Source organism: Cherax quadricarinatus, chromosome 3, assembly GCF_038502225.1.
Source record: "Cherax quadricarinatus isolate ZL_2023a chromosome 3, ASM3850222v1, whole genome shotgun sequence".
Classification (NCBI taxonomy): Eukaryota; Metazoa; Arthropoda; class Malacostraca; order Decapoda; family Parastacidae; genus Cherax; species Cherax quadricarinatus.
In genome coordinates, this window is record NC_091294.1 from 20,270,377 (window position 1) to 20,286,758 (window position 16,382).

The following is a 16,382-nucleotide window of genomic DNA, read 5'->3' on the forward strand; positions in this document are numbered from 1 at the left end:
AAATTGGTGGAGTATGCTGGCCGGAGTGGGAATTTATCATTCTGACGGCTGCCTTTTGCTGGGTTATTAGAGGTCTTAGGTGATTGAATGTTGTTGATCCCCATGCACAAATTCCGCAGGCGAGGTAAGGGTATGTTGAGTGAATGGTACAGTGACAGGAGAGCTGACTGTGGAACGTAGTACCTTATCTTTGATAGTATACCTACAGTCTTAGAGATTTTCTTGGCGATTTGTTGTAGGTGTGTCTGGAACTTAAAGATGGTTATGTTATAGTTTGCAATGAGTAATGTCTTTGCTTGGTCTGCTGTATAGTAATTACAGTTGCTGTTTGATTCGTGAAATTTATTTAGTAAAAAGTTTACATCAGGATCTACGCCTGTAATCATAGGATGAGAGTAATTTTACAAACTAGATTTTCTGAGTAAAATAATATAAAAGTTATATTGAATCTACAACTAGACTTAGGAATAATACTATGTAATTATTCTAAAACTTTTAAAAATATAAAAGAACTATGGATTATTATTGAACAGATAATTCATTTATACACTTTGGGATCTCTGCCATATTTTAACTACTGTATACACTACAGGATAGGTATGGAATGTATAATAGGTATTTAACTACTAAGGGAAGAGAACACAATTTTGTAGTACATACAATAGGTGATCAGGCTTTGAATACCTGTTATACAGCAATAAAAGAGTGAAACAGATTTTTTTTTACATTAAGCATCATTGTAAACGCAATCCTAAGCTGATTTGTCTCTAATGTTCAAGGAATTTATTAACTTTTTTCCTACTGTAGTTATTTGTTACGTATTTTTATGTACAAGGTTAACTCAGGCTATTTAATTGTTATAATCATGGCAGATTTTTTATGCATGTAATAGGGGACTAGGGTAAGACGCTCACTTGTTTTCTTTTTTCTTTTGAGTTATCCAAGGTACGTAATTTACAAATGTTTGTAAATAAAATAATTATAATCGTCCAAAGCTTAAGTAAATATGCTTGCTCTGTCAACTGTACCTAAATAAAGTGTGTTTGTGTGTGTTTGTGTGTGTTTGTGTGTGTTTGTGTGTTTGTGTGTGTGTTTGTGTGTGTGTTTGTGTGTGTGTTTGTGTGTGTGTTTGTGTGTGTGTTTGTGTGTGTGTTTGTGTGTGTGTTTGTGTGTGTTTGTGTGTGTGTTTGTGTGTGTGTGTTTGTGTGTGTGTTTGTGTGTGTGTTTGTGTGTGTGTTTGTGTGTGTGTTTGTGTGTGTTTGTGTGTGTGTTTGTGTGTGTGTTTGTGTGTGTGTGTGTTTGTGTGTTTGTGTGTGTGTTTGTGTGTGTTTGTGTGTTTGTGTGTGTGTTTGTGTGTGTTTGTGTGTGTTTGTGTGTGTGTGTGTGTGTGTGTGTTTGTGTGTGTTTTTTGTGTGTGTACTCCTATTTGTGGTTGCAGGGGTCGAGTCTTAGCTCCTGGCCCCGCCTCTTCACCGGTTGCTACTGGGCCCTCTCTCTCTCTGCTCCATGAGGTTTATCAAACCTCGTCTTAAAACTGTGTATGGTTCCTGCCTCCTCTACGTGTGTGTGTGTGTGTGTGTGTGTGTGTGTGTGTGTGTGTGTGTGTGTGTGTGTGTGTTGGGGGAGGGGTTCGTGAGCGCTCGCTTCCGTCTCCACGTAACATGCATTCTTACCATGCTAGATGTATGTATAAATGAACACACGAGTCTAATGTGCATAATTGGCTGTATTAAACATAATTGTGCTTTCAAATTAAAGATGTGAAATACGTAAATGAAAGTTTGCGTTGAAGATGCACAGACTTGTAAGTTTATTAGATCTAAATATTTGTTTGTCGTTTACATATGAAACAATAGTGTCGCAGTATCGCTTATGTTTACAAGAGGCAAGATTGCCAACTGAGCAGAAACTTTTAATATTCATCCACAATATCGTTATCGAGTACAGAAATAGCTAACTGTTTGGTTTATATTAACATTTCCCCTTCAATGAGATAACGAATGAATATCAAGTGCTCCTCAGATATTAGATAATTTGATGTGGTAAAAACTTATATTTGTTGGCAAACGTGACTGCCTTGCACACTCATTCATACCACGTGATAACCAGACATCTGCCCCTCAGGAATTTTTTCTTCGTATGAGTCATACATGTTGGGTATTGTAATAGTTATTATTTTAAAGGGCTCGCATACAACGTGTATCTAAACCTAATATGGTAAATTAATAAATCTGTACAAATGTTTTGTCTAAGAAAATTAGTGTAAGCATAGTGCTCATGAAGACTAGGTATACTTCCGGCCCACAGATAAATAAATGAGGTTTATGTACAAATGTGTTTTGCATTTAGACAATCTGGGCATAAAACTGATTACATGGCCCCCTCATGTTCCTTGACGCTAGCGAAGGGCTCATCATAAAAGGAATTGAACCTGAACTCGCCTTCCTTGGATCAAACCTGAATGTCTTAAATTCCCATAGGCCCTGTATGACCCCTACGGGATTAGCGCTCTACCGAGTAAAATAAAAATGCAACAATGACACGTGGTGATGTGACCAAGGATTCCCCAAGAAAGCCATTGTATGTTTACATTTGAAGTCGGAAATAAAATTAACAAACCCAGTTTATGGAATGTACCAATAATGGTAGCTAGCTTGCAGCGGCGGTGTTTGACTACCTACTAGATGCTTCTATCCTCATCAGGCCCAGTGGCCTGGTGGCTAAAGCTCCCGCTTCACACACAGAGGGCCCGGGTTCGATTCCCGGCGGGTGGAAACATTTCGACACGTTTCCTTACTCCTGTTGTCCTGTTCACCTAGCAGCAAATAGGTACCTGGGTGTTAGTCGACTGGTGTGGGTCGCATCCTGGGGGACAAGATTAAGGACCCCAATGGAAATAAGTTAGTCCTTGATGACGCACTGACTTTCTTGGGTTATCCTGGGTGGCTAACCCTCCGGGGTTAAAAATCCGAACGAAATCTTTTCTTTTCTTTCTTTTCACTAACACTGTTCCCAGATATCACCACTGACAAGACCCACCCTTCCATTATCATCGACCTGCCTTAACCACTGACCCCCCCCCCCCACACACAAACACCCTTCCCGCCTCTCTCACCCCCGCCACCCTTCCCGCCTCTCTCACCCCCCCCACCCTTCCCGCCTCTCTCACCCCCGCCACCCTTCCCGCCTCGCTCACCCCCGCCACCCTTCCCGCCTCTCTCACCCCCGCCACCCTTCCCGCCTCTCTCACCCCCGCCACCCTTCCCGCCTCGCTCACCCCCGCCACCCTTCCCGCCTCGCTAACCCCCGCCACCCTTCTCGCCTCGCTCACCCCCGCCACCCTTCTTGCCTCGCTCACCCCCGCCACCCTTCCCGCATCGCTCACCCCCGCCACCCTTCCCACTTTGCTCACCCCCTCCACCCTTCCTGCCTCGGCCTACCCCTCCACCCTTCTCGCCTCGCTCACCCCCTCCCTGCCTCACTCACCCCCTCCTTCCCTCCCCGCCTCACTCACCCCCCCTCTCCTCCCCGCCTCGCTCACCCCCCCTCGCCGCCTCCCCTCCCCTCCACCCCGCCTCGCTCACCCCTCCTCCCCTCCCAGCCTCCTTAACCCCCTCCTCCCCCCCAGCCTCCCTCACCCCCTCCCTTCCCGCCTCGCTCACCCCCGCCACCATTCCCGCCTCGCCTCATGTCCATCCCACCACCTTTCACTATTTTTCAGGTCAAGTGTATGTTGAACTACCCGTTGAATTTGACACATGTGCAACAGTGCATAGTTCAAGACTGAATTAATCTCCATGCTGAAAGCCTGATACCCCAAACTTCTCTTCCAAGGTTCATGGAATGACCACATCTTGACCTCTTCATTGCCGCTGCTTTTAGTATGTTTGCAACCTCTGTATTAGACTTATTAAGCCTGCTGTGTAATTGAAACTTTTTTTTTTTATCGAGATAAATGTTGCACGTGTCTTACTATCTACTTGTCGGTATTGTATACCAGTATGCCCATTGAACTTGACTCACGAAATCATAATGACACGTGTGAAAATTTGTCTGGACTACCTCCAAGTGAGTCGCCTACCCTGGCAAGCTCTGTTGACACAGAGCTCTGAGGTCGGTACCTCAGCCTCACAAGTGGCTTATAGGACAGATTTTCATAAATGACTGATGTTGCAAGAAATCTCGCCTGCATGCACGTTTAAAGGACTAACTTATTTGGTGTTGCAGCATATATCCTGATCTTCAACCTCCCTAAGCTTAGCCCCTTTGGACTTGCCCTCAGAAACCAAGTGCAACAGGGAGCCTTAGTTCCTGCAATATTCAATCGATATTAGTGACCTGCCTGCACCTCAGAAATTCCTATTTCCAAGGGGGTGTGTATCCCCTAGTATAACTATGCAGAAACGGACACTAGCTTCTAGGTAGACAAGAGACAAAGTACGTACTGGGCATGCACTGCCAGCTGCACAAAGGCCTACAGCTCGACTCACTCGCAACTTTCCCCAGACGCTGGCCAGAATCCTAAGATAAAGTGGAGGTCTTGTCTTATTGTATGGGCCTGATGGAGGAGGTCATCTACGGTACATCGAGGTGCTTCTACCAGATTTCCCCAGGTCTCATATGTGAGGACACATGGGGGGGCGCCGTCTGCTAATCACGGCATGTGTTGTCCAGTTGGTGTCTGTCGAAGAAGAGAGATCTGGCATCTTCGAGACCTGCGCCTCATCGTTCAAACTTGGGCTGCCAGTTCTCCCTAGCTAACTTAACCTAGTGTTTGCCTACATTATCGGCCTATTACTACCTATGTTAAGGTCTTAGGTCTACTTTATTATTATCTATAGTTGCCTCAATAATCCTAATATTAGTGTACTAACAGTATAAACTACCTACTTCTTCCCTGAAGGGTAAATCTATAAATTAAGTAGTACCTACCATCCACCTTCGTCAATCCAGGAGTGTGTGTTTTTGTTTTTGGGTGGGTGTAAGGGCCCTTGAACGGTGTGTTTTTCCTCGTTGGGACTTCTCAGACCGAATAAGTTCCAACATCCTCCTGCCGGCGAAGGTAGGTGCTAAGTCTAAATCAAGTTCACCTTCCGCGAGCCCCCACGGCGGACCCTGGACACGAGTGCTGTCCGGCCACTCTCGTCGAGCAGACTCTGGTCTAACTTCAAACATCCAGTTTCCCCTGTGTGGACCTCTGGGGGTGTAAACTTGTTGGTTCCGGTGGTCTTAGCACCCTTTCCTTTAACTTTAACATCTTTCATATGTCTAGCCTTGACTGAGTGGCTCCGTACTTTCCCACCCAGTGGCCCACATGCCCTGGTAGCCTTTCCTCCCACTGATACGAGGTTCCCTGGATTTAATGACAATCTATCTCCCTCTTTACATACCCTGTAAAAGTGTTTTCCCAAGGTGGCCGAGTGTTCGTCACTCCCTACCTGGTTCAGCTTCCCTGGTGGTTCATCGTGTATACTGGTACTCATTATCACTACTCCCCCAGCTATCATGGGGACAGCTTCTCCTCTATCTGGCATGGCAGGGAATTCAGGTGGAATCCTGCCGCCTATGATGTATCCTACTGGGGATCTGTATAAACCAATTCCTTCCCTAAACGTCCGTCATGTAGACAGGAAGTCATCTATTTGATTGGCTCCCACCAGGATACCTGCATTTCTGACTGTCAGTGGTAATTCCCTGGTCTGCTAGCTTCACGTCAAGGTCTTTCAATCGCTTAGCTGCTGCAGCAAGACCTCTCGCTGTAATTGCCTTGGGTAACAGCTCTACCACCAAGGCTGTAATGTCTCTGCGATGTCCACCTAATTTGACTGTGACATCCACCACATCATAAGATTTGGGTGGGGCCTGACTTATAGCCCCTCCCAACCTCATACTAACTTTCCTTGTGGCCTTCAACTTTAATTTAGCCACCAACTTCATTGTTATCAAGGATACTTGTGCTCTTGCGTCAAAGAATAATCGGGTTGTTTCGGACCTGTGCCCATTCACAACCGTTGCCATGACTGTAGGTAGGGCAGCACCTCCGTGATTCTCACTCGGATTAGAGACTTCACTCCCACTAATCACGCTGGCTACCATTTCAGGCTCAGACTCGCTTTCTATCTCTACCTGAGAGATATCCCTACTAGCCTGGGGGTTCCCTTAAATTATTGGGACATAGTGCAGTATGGTGCTTACCTTTGCAACAGACTCGACACTCACTGAGCTGGGTGCCACAGTCTCTCGCAAAGTGTTCCCCACAACACCTGAAGCAGTCTTAACTCCCTTAGTCTCTGTTGCTTACTGCTCAATGTTATGTACTCCGAGCAACTCGTGCTAGCATGTTCGCCTTTGCAGAACACGCTTATTCTGGCATGAGTGCCTCTGAGGTTCTGCTTAGAGGTTCTTACCTTAGACACTTCTTTACCATAGTACACTCCGTTAGTCGTATGAGCTTTAGACTGATCTCTCGAGATATTTGAGTAACTGAGTTTTTATCTCCCAACCCCTCAACAATTTGCTGTATCGTGAACCTATTCGTCAGATATTTTAAGTGTAACTCATGCACTGTAGTGCTAGCCAGTTTCCTCTGAATCACCTGGCTAAAGACCCATTTTGAATCATCCTCATCATGCAGATCTCTGACACTATTTGTCAAGCTCATAATTTCAATACGGAACTTCTCTAGGCTTTGACGGTCATGTCGGCAAGCCTCTAGATCCAACAACCGATGAAGTATGGCCACTTTTATCTCTTCAGTGTTGCCAAACATGTCTTCTAATTGGTCTTTGGCATGTTGGTAATTAGTGTCAGTAATGTGGTAGTGCTGGACCAAGTCTAAGGCTTTACCCTTGAGCTGTGACCGCAAATACTGCAATTTGACGGCATCTGACAAATCGTTCCTGTCATCTATCTGGGCTTTAAACTGATCCCAGAAAGCAGTGTACTCAGGGTTCCGTCAGATGTCGGTAAATTCAACTGGGGCAACCTGGGCAACATATTGACAGGTGTGTGGCTGTTTGGGGTACCTGCGGTGTTCGACACCACCCTTGGAATACTAGCCTTTAATGTACTTAACTTTGTACGTATTCATCTCCTGTTGACAATCTACTTCATCCTTAGTGAATTTGTCCAGAGCCTGCCGAAGACTATCCTGGGATTCATCATCCTCAATAGCCTGTAGCTCATATGCTGAGAATGCTTGTTCGTAGGCTTCCCATTTTTCCCCCAAACGCTTCAAGCAGTCTTGCAAATCATCGCAGTCTACTTTACTGCATTGGCAAGTAGCCTTGCACCTGTTGCGCGTTCTGTTCAGATGCCCTTTGTATGCCGCCACTGATCGTTTTAATTTTGCTAACACTGAACTAGACTCTTCTGAACTCCCATCTGCCATTGTCGAGGTTTAATGAGGAGTGTGACACTAATTGTACTTTACTCAGTCCACCCCACAGCACGCCACGGTGTTAGGCAAGAATGAACGAGTCTCAAGGCTCCTCAACAAGTTTAACAATTCCCTTTTTTATATTGACTCTACTCTGACTTAAAATGTACACTGTTAGCTCTCAAATCCCAATCAAAATGTGTATCAGTGTGAAAGCTTAACCTAGCAATTTCCTGTACAATGCCAGCAAATGATTACAGGACTTAACCTAGTCTCAGGCACAATTCACAAATCCCACATTAAAAATGAATCAAAGACAATGAAAATCACGCAATAAAAATGCAGTATACAAATTAAAATCACTTGGTTAGCATAAATAAATTCAACAATTCAACTTGTGAAACAGTAAATGAATAATGTATGTAACCAGCTTGGCCTAACTGTGCCCAGCTTACTCAGTCTAGCGTGGATGGTTGGATAAGGTAAATCCTAACCTAACTAGTGTGCTATAGCTTGAACCTCGCTTTAGAACTCCCTGTATATAATAACTATGTCAAATCTGTCCTAGCTACTATAACTGTTGTGAATATTGCACAAGCCTAGCCTAACTGTGGCTACCTTGCAAATCCACTGTAAGTAATTAACACACAAGTCTCCTACTCTGGATTACTTGTAATCACTGTAAATAATTAAATTAACAAGCTTCTTTATGCCTACCTGGCCTGCCTGTAAATTACTGCAAATAACAACTTCTGTGTATATTCAGCTTGGCCTAGCCTCTGCGTAACTCTGGGCCTAGGTGTGCTAACTTAACCTAACTCTTAAACTGGTTCCTAACTGTGGCCTAGCTATGTTAATTTTAACCTAGCTATTCCTCATCACTTTTTCGAAGGACCACTTGTGAAAATTTGTCTGGACCGCCTCCAAGTGAGTCGCCTACCCTGGCAAGCTCTGTTGACACCGAGCTCTGAGGTCAGTACCTCAGCCTCACAAGTGGCTTATAGGACAGATTTTCATAAATGACTGATGTTGCAAGAAATCTCGCCTGCATGCACGTTTGAAGGACTAACTTACTTGATGTTGCAGCATATATCCTGATCTTCAACCTCCCTAAGCTTAGCCCCTTTGGACTTACCATCAGAAACCACATGCAACCGGGAGCCTTAGTTCCTGCAATATTCAATCGATATTAGTGACCTGCCTGCACCTCAGAAATTCCTATTTCCAAGGGGGTGTGTATCCCCTAGTATAACTATGCAGAAACGGACACTAGCTTCTAGGTAGACAAGAGACAAAGTACGTACTGGGCATGCACTGCCAGCTGCACAAAGGCCTACAGCTCGACTCACTCGCAACTTTCCCCAGACGCTGGCCAGAATCCTAAGATAAAGTGGAGGTCTTGTCATACTGTATGGGCCCGACGGAGGAGGTCATCTACGGTACATCGAGGTGCCTCTACCAGATTTTCCCAGGTCTCATATATGAAGACACGTGGGGGGGGGCGCCGTCTGCTGATCACGGCACGTGTTGTCCAGTTGGTGTCTAAGAAGAGAGATCTGGCATCTTCGAGACCCGCGCCTCGTCATTCAAAATTGGGCTGCCAGTTCTCCCTAGCTAACTTAACCTAGTGTTTTCCTACATTATCGGCCTATTACTACCTATGTTAAGGTCTTAGGTCTACTTTATTATTATCTACAGTTGCCTCAATAATCCTAATATTAGTGTACTAACAGTATAAACTACCTACTTCTTCCCTGAAGGGTAAATCTATAAATTAAGTAGTACGTACCTACCATCCACGTTTGTCAATCCGAGTGTGTTTTTGTTTTTGGGTGGGTGTAAGGGCCCTCGGACGGTGTGTTTTTTCCCCTTTGGGACTTCTCGGACCAAATAAGTTCCAACAACACGATTTCGTGAGTATGGTTTGTTTGCAATCGTGTCATTACGATTTTGAGTCATGTTGATGGCTTTGAGGGGACTTGAGCTACTACACCAAGTCTTTTCAAGTGCATATCCACGTCTTTGGACGCAGTTACGTCATCTAAGTACACCATAAGTGCGTTGCCTATGAGGCCTCTAAAGATATTAGTCATGAGCCTTGAGAATGTGGATTTGTGGACACAGTGGTGCCTATGCTAACCTTCCTATGGTGTAGAAATATACCTAGTTGGATGAATCTTATTAAGCTAGCTGGCCCAGTGGCTACCGCGACGGTCTGGAGTTTTGAGACACTCTGACCGCGGGTTCAAACCCCACCCGTGGTATGGTTTGGTATGCCAATTGAATGCCTCTGGTGAAAAAAAAAAATCTTGTTGGGTACTCTGGGGTTAAAACTCTGAACAAATCTCTTACTTGCAAATAAACCATATGGATTGAACATTTTATGATAGGGATAAGGCAAGGTGGGGGAGGGGTTATTCCCTGGAGCAGGTATGAGTGATATGGTTAATAACTTAGATAACATCATGTCAGGTATTAGGAACAGCCTCAGTATTTGCCTCATTGGTGGAAGCTATTATTTTTTGAAAATGCTAGAAAGAAAGATTTGCTGGCCAAGTACAAAGCAACTGTTGGTGTACAGTAATTAGGTCAAAAGAAGGTATCCTGATCATGTGTAGCATTTTGCCAATAGTCACATGCTGGCATTTGAGCTGCTCTGTGTCTAGGGCAAGTGATGCAAATTGCTAGCTAGACAAATACTGCAAGGAACTTAAAATATTCATTGACATCTGAGTTAAAATTTGTGACAGACATGTAAATGCATGGTATGGGTTGCATCTTCCAGGACATTCACCAGTTTGGATGAAGAATTTGATGTTAAATTGTGTAAGACTTTAACTTGAAAGAAAATAAAGGATGGGTGTATGGAGAACAACAGTGGTAGCCATTCTAGAAAATGAGGAAGAGGAATTGCCTAGATATGTTAGGAAAAACTTCAGAAGACTGGATAGCTCATAAAATAGTTACTGATAAAAACTAAGACAGTAATGTCATGTGGGGTTCGAACATTGATTGGGTAATAAACATTCACATCAGATGTTCCACGATGTCTTTTAGATGGAATATATGGGGAGCGCCAAGCCTAACCTGCCGTCTGCCCTAACGTGTCTACTTGAACTGGCTTGCTGAGTGCCTCAGAGGGAGAGCGGCATTCAAATCATAGGTCAGCAGTAACAATCAGTGGTATAATAGTCAGTGATTCACTCAGGAAGCAGTGAACCAGTAACGGTTGGACGAGTCATTACTATTGACACTACTGGCAACTGATACTACTGAGAGCTTGGTGATGGTAACGTATGGTGTCCCGACATACAGCTAATACAAACTAGAGGCAACAGGTGTACGGCTTGGGGGCTCATTCTATACAATGTCAAAGTACACAAAAATTGATCATTATAACATACATAAGGATATTATCGGAATGAATGTTAATGGAATGGAACTTATTGTAATGCATTACAAGGTATGATATAACACAATTCATAGAATGAGGCTCAACGACGGGAATATACAATAAAAGTGATAAGAAATTGATTGATCGCTCTGTATTTATGTGATCTATGGATTCTGAGGAAGGATATGTACAAAGAAGGAAGTGTTTAAGAGAAGGCAGACTTGGTGCACTCAAATCTAGACTGTTAAATCTCAGAATTTGGAGAGAATGTGAATACAAAAATTTCTTGAATATTAATAAGTTGATATTGTGGCAGACAATAGAAATACATTTTAAACTATATTATTCATCTATACTGAGAGTAAAATGTAGATGGGATACAAGGAGAATAGAAGCATCAGGGAAGAGAGAGGTGGAGGTTTATAAACTAAAAGAGGAGGCAGTTAGGGTAAGATATAAACAGCTATTGGAGGATAGATGGGCTAATGAGAGCATAGGCAATGGGGTCGAAGAGGTATGGGGTAGGTTTAAAAATGTAGTGTTAGAGTGTTCAGCAGAAGTTTGTGGTTACAGGAAAGTGGGTGCAGGAGGGAAGAGGAGCGATTGGTGGAATGATGATGTAAAGAGAGTAGTAAGGGAGAAAAAGTTAGCATATGAGAAGTTTTTACAAAGTAGAAGTGATGCAAGGAGGGAAGAGTATATGGAGAAAAAGAGAGAGGTTAAGAGAGTGGTGAAGCAATGTAAAAAGAGAGCAAATGAGAGAGTGGGTGAGATGTTATCAACAAATTTTGTTGAAAATAAGAAAAAGTTTTGGAGTGAGATTAACAAGTTAAGAAAGCCTAGAGAACAAATGGATTTGTCAGTTAAAAATAGGAGAGGAGAGTTATTAAATGGAGAGTTAGAGGTATTGGGAAGATGGAGGGAATATTTTGATGAATTGTTAAATGTTGATGAAGATAGGGAAGCTGTGATTTCGTGTATAGGGCAAGGAGGAATAACATCTTGTAGGAGTGAGGAAGAGCTAGTTGTGAGTGTGGGGGAAGTTCGTGAGGCAGTAGGTAAAATGAAAGGGGGTAAGGCAGCCGGGATTGATGGGATAAAGATAGAAATGTTAAAAGCAGGTGGGGATATAGTTTTGGAGTGGTTGGTGCAATTATTTAATAAATGTATGGAACAGGGTAAGGTACCTAGTGATTGGCAGAGAGCATGCATAGTTCCTTTGTATAAAGGCAAAGGGGATAAAAGAGAGTGCAAAAATTATAGGGGGATAAGTCTGTTGAGTGTACCTGGTAAAGTGTATGGTAGAGTTATAATTGAAAGAATTAAGAGTAAGACGGAGAATAGGATAGCAGATGAACAAGGAGGCTCTAGGAAAGGTAGGGGGTGTGTGGACCAGGTGTTTACAGTGAAACATATAAGTGAACAGTATTTAGATAAGGCTAAAGAGGTCTTTGTGGCATTTATGGATTTGGAAAAGGCGTATGACAGGGTGGATAGGGGGGCAATGTGGCAGATGTTGCAAGTGTATGGTGTAGGAGGTAGGTTACTGAAAGCAGTGAAGAGTTTTTATGAGGATAGTGAGGCTCAAGTTAGAGTATGTAGGAAAGGGGGAAATTTTTTCCCAGTAAAAGTAGGCCTTAGACAAGGATGTGTGATGTCACCGTGGTTGTTTAATATATTTATAGATGGGGTTGTAAGAGAAGTAAATGCGAGGGTCTTGGCAAGAGGCGTGGAGTTAAAAGATAAAGAATCACACACAAAGTGGGAGTTGTCACAGCTGCTCTTTGCTGATGACACTGTGCTTTTGGGAGATTCTGAAGAGAAGCTGCAGAGATTGGTGGATGAATTTGGTAGGGTGTGCAAAAGAAGAAAATTAAAGGTGAATACAGGAAAGAGTAAGGTTATGAGGATAACAAAAAGATTAGGTGATGAAAGATTGAATATCAGATTGGAGGGAGAGAGTATGGAGGAGGTGAACGTATTCAGATATTTGGGAGTGGAAGTGTCAGCGGATGGGTCTATGAAAGATGAGGTGAATCATAGAATTGATGAGGGAAAAAGAGTGAGTGGTGCACTTAGGAGTCTGTGGAGACAAAGAACTTTGTCCTTAGAGGCAAAGAGGGGAATGTATGAGAGTATAGTTTTACCAACGCTCTTATATGGGTGTGAAGCGTGGGTGATGAATGTTGCAGCGAGGAGAAGGCTGGAGGCAGTGGAGATGTCATGTCTGAGGGCAATGTGTGGTGTGAATATAATGCAGAGAATTCGTAGTTTGGAAGTTAGGAGGAGGTGCGGGATTACCAAAACTGTTGTCCAGAGGGCTGAGGAAGGGTTGTTGAGGTGGTTCAGACATGTAGAGAGAATGGAGCGAAACAGAATGACTTCAAGAGTCTATCAGTCTGTAGTGGAAGGAAGGCGGGGTAGGGGTCGGCCTAGGAAGGGTTGGAGGGAGGGGGTAAAGGAGGTTTTGTGTGCGAGGGGCTTGGACTTCCAGCAGGCATGCGTGAGCGTGTTTGATAGGAGTGAATGGAGACAAATGGTTTTTAATACTTGACGTGCTGTTGGAGTGTGAGCAAAGTAACATTTATGAAGGGATTCAGGGAAACCGGCAGGCCGGACTTGAGTCCTGGAGATGGGAAGTACAGTGCCTGCACTCTGAAGGAGGGGTGTTAATGTTGCAGTTTAAAAACTGTAGTGTAAAGCACCCTTCTGGCAAGACAGTGATGGAGTGAATGATGGTGAAAGTTTTTCTTTTTCGGGCCACCCTGCCTTGGTGGGAATCGGCCAGTGTGATAATAAAAAAAAAATTCATCTATACAGGTTATTTACATTTAACCCAAACTCAGCTAGGGTAAGATTTACATATGCAGAATGTGTATCATCTCTGAGAGGCTCAAACACACTTGCACTGGCTAACACATGCTGTGGTTGAGGCAGATCTGAATTGGTAGTTACAAATGACACTAGGAATTCTCAATACCTGTCATGTACATAGAGAATAATGACATTCAGGTTAATCGTCTGACTTGAGTATTAGAGGTAGAGGGTACAGAGTCAGGAGGATTGTCAGGGTCTGTCACATTAGTCTAGGTAGGAACATCATATCATTGCATACTAACTTCATATGATCTAAATGTGATTATACTGACCAGTGCTAATTTCTCTAACCTTGTACTTAATTCCATTGATATGTTCAACTACTCAGTAAGGATCAGCAAACTTTTGGTCAAGCTTAGGCATTGCAGATGTTTTGTTAAAGTTAGTCAGCATAACTCTTGAACCTACTTCAATTTTGGTCGGCTTTGCTCAAGTATTAGTGACTTGTAAATTCTACTGTTGATTTATGAAGTGTTACACGGATTCTTCTAAAAACACTTTGAGCTAAGCTGGTACGAGTTGCTGTGAAATCATCAGGGCTGTAATTTGGTTTCGGGCTAGAACATAACTCATAAGGCAAACGCTTATCTATACCTACAAAGCATAATGTGGAGTGTCACCAATAGAAACATTGTAGGCAGAATTTATGGCACACTGAACATCAGGTATAACTTCATCCCAAGTCTCACTATTGGGTTTGATAGTGGCTCTCAAGACATCCAGTACTTTCTTATTGGTTCATTCAGCTAACCCATTACTGGCAGGATGATGAACAATTGTAGATTTAGAGATCTTGTACAAAGTACACAAATTTTCAAGAACCTCATTATAGAATTCACCTCCATTATCTGTTACTAGGGACTTGGAAGTGGTATGCCTGCAGATTATGCATTCTTTAAATGCTTTGGCTACTGTCTTGGCAGTCTTATCTGAAATAGGAACTCGCAATACCTGGTGAAATGATCTACCATAACACACACATGTTTGTTGCCCTGCAGGGAACATTGGAAATTAGTTAACAGATCTAGCACAACTCTTTCCCATGGTTCGCTAGTAGTTGGATACACCTGGATTGGATTAGGACCATTAACATTACCTTTATGCTGCATGCAGACGCTAAATTTCCTAACATACTCAGAAATATCAGTTGCCATACGAGGCCAAAAGTATTTCAATCTGGCTTGCTTTACAGAAAGATCCATACCAGGGTGTGCAACACCTGGTACATCGTGAACTAGCTGTAAGGCTACATTTACTAGTGACTTGGGGTACCCAGCTCGACTGTGCGATACAGTAATTCGTGGTTCATGACAGTCACTGATGGGTGCTGTTGGCTTCACAGTCAGAATAAAATCTTCCTGGAGCAGGAATCGAATAACACCAGACCACATGGGATCTATTCTTTGAGTATTCTTTACATCATCATCACTAAATGGAGGGTTTGCAGTTACTTTACTAACATGTCGCAACAAAGCATCTGCGACTACATTTGACTTGCCAGGTAAGTGTTCGAAGGTAGGATTGAACTCCTGGATAATCAAGGTCCATCTGGCTAACCTACCAATCGGTTGTTTGTTCTGGAATAAAGGTATCAGTGGAGCATGATCTGTCAAGATATGAACAGAGTACCGATATATAATGTCTTGGAAGTGCTTTAAAGACCACACTATTGCTGAAGCTTCTTGCTCAGTTACTGTGTAATTAGGTTCAGCCTTCATAAGGACTCGGCTAGCAAATGCAACTGCGTTGTACTTGCCATCAGTCTTCTGAGCCAGTACGGCACCTATGCCAGTCTAACTAACATCAGTTGTCAGATAGAAGGGCTAAGAAAAATCTGGAAACTTGAAGATTGGAGCAGATGTTAGCTTTTCTTTTAGTTTGGAGTGCTCTTTCTTGATGGAAGGCCCAAACGAAAGGAGCATCCTTAAGCAACTCAGAGGAGCTGCTATGGAAGAAAAATTGGCAGTGAAAGATATATAAAAGCCTGTTAAGCCCACAAAGGATCTTATGGCATCAGCAGTTTTTTTTTTGGGGGGGGGGGGTGGAAATTTAGTATTGCAGTTACTTTGGTCAGTCGTAACCCCTCTAGGAGTGACTACGTGACCAAGAAACTTGATTTCTGATCTGAAAAATTGACATTTAGACAGCTTGATCTTTAAATTGGCTTCAAGCTTACCCAGTACTACACTGAGTTTTTTCAAGTGTGTATCCACATCTTCGGACACAACAATTACGTCATCTAAGTACACCATAAGTGCGTTGCCTATGAGGCCTCTAAAGATATTAGTCATGAGCCTTGAGAATGTGATAGGTGAAGATTGTAACCCGAAGGCCATACGGAGGAAGTGATAATGACTCACGAAATCGTAATGACACAATTGCAAACATGTGGTTAGCTCTTGGCTGTCTTCATGAAGAGGGACTTGCCAAAACCTGTGTAACAAGTCCAGGGTCAAAAAGACTATCTTCAGTGTTACGTAAAAGGTCGCCAAGTACAGGAAGTGGGACGCAATCTGGAATTGTTTTCGCATTTAACTTCCTGAAGTCAATCACTGGGTGCCAAGTATCGTCCTTAGATACTAGGATCAAGGGTGCAATCCAGGGTGAATTGCCAGGTGTAATAACACCTTCATCAAGCATCTGATTGATCAACTCTACTGTGACAGCAACTTGTGAGTGAAGCATTCTGTATGCAGGTATATAAATAGGTCTGGAACTGGTTTCAAATGGGAT

At 43.2% G+C, this 16,382-nt stretch overlaps 1 protein-coding gene across 1 annotated transcript in view; it reads left to right on the forward strand.

The window, feature by feature from the left end:
* LOC128706588 (intermembrane lipid transfer protein VPS13A-like) overlaps positions 1-16,382 on the forward strand; it is a 264,092-nt gene that overhangs the window by 67,697 nt on the left and 180,013 nt on the right. The window lies entirely within an intron of this gene.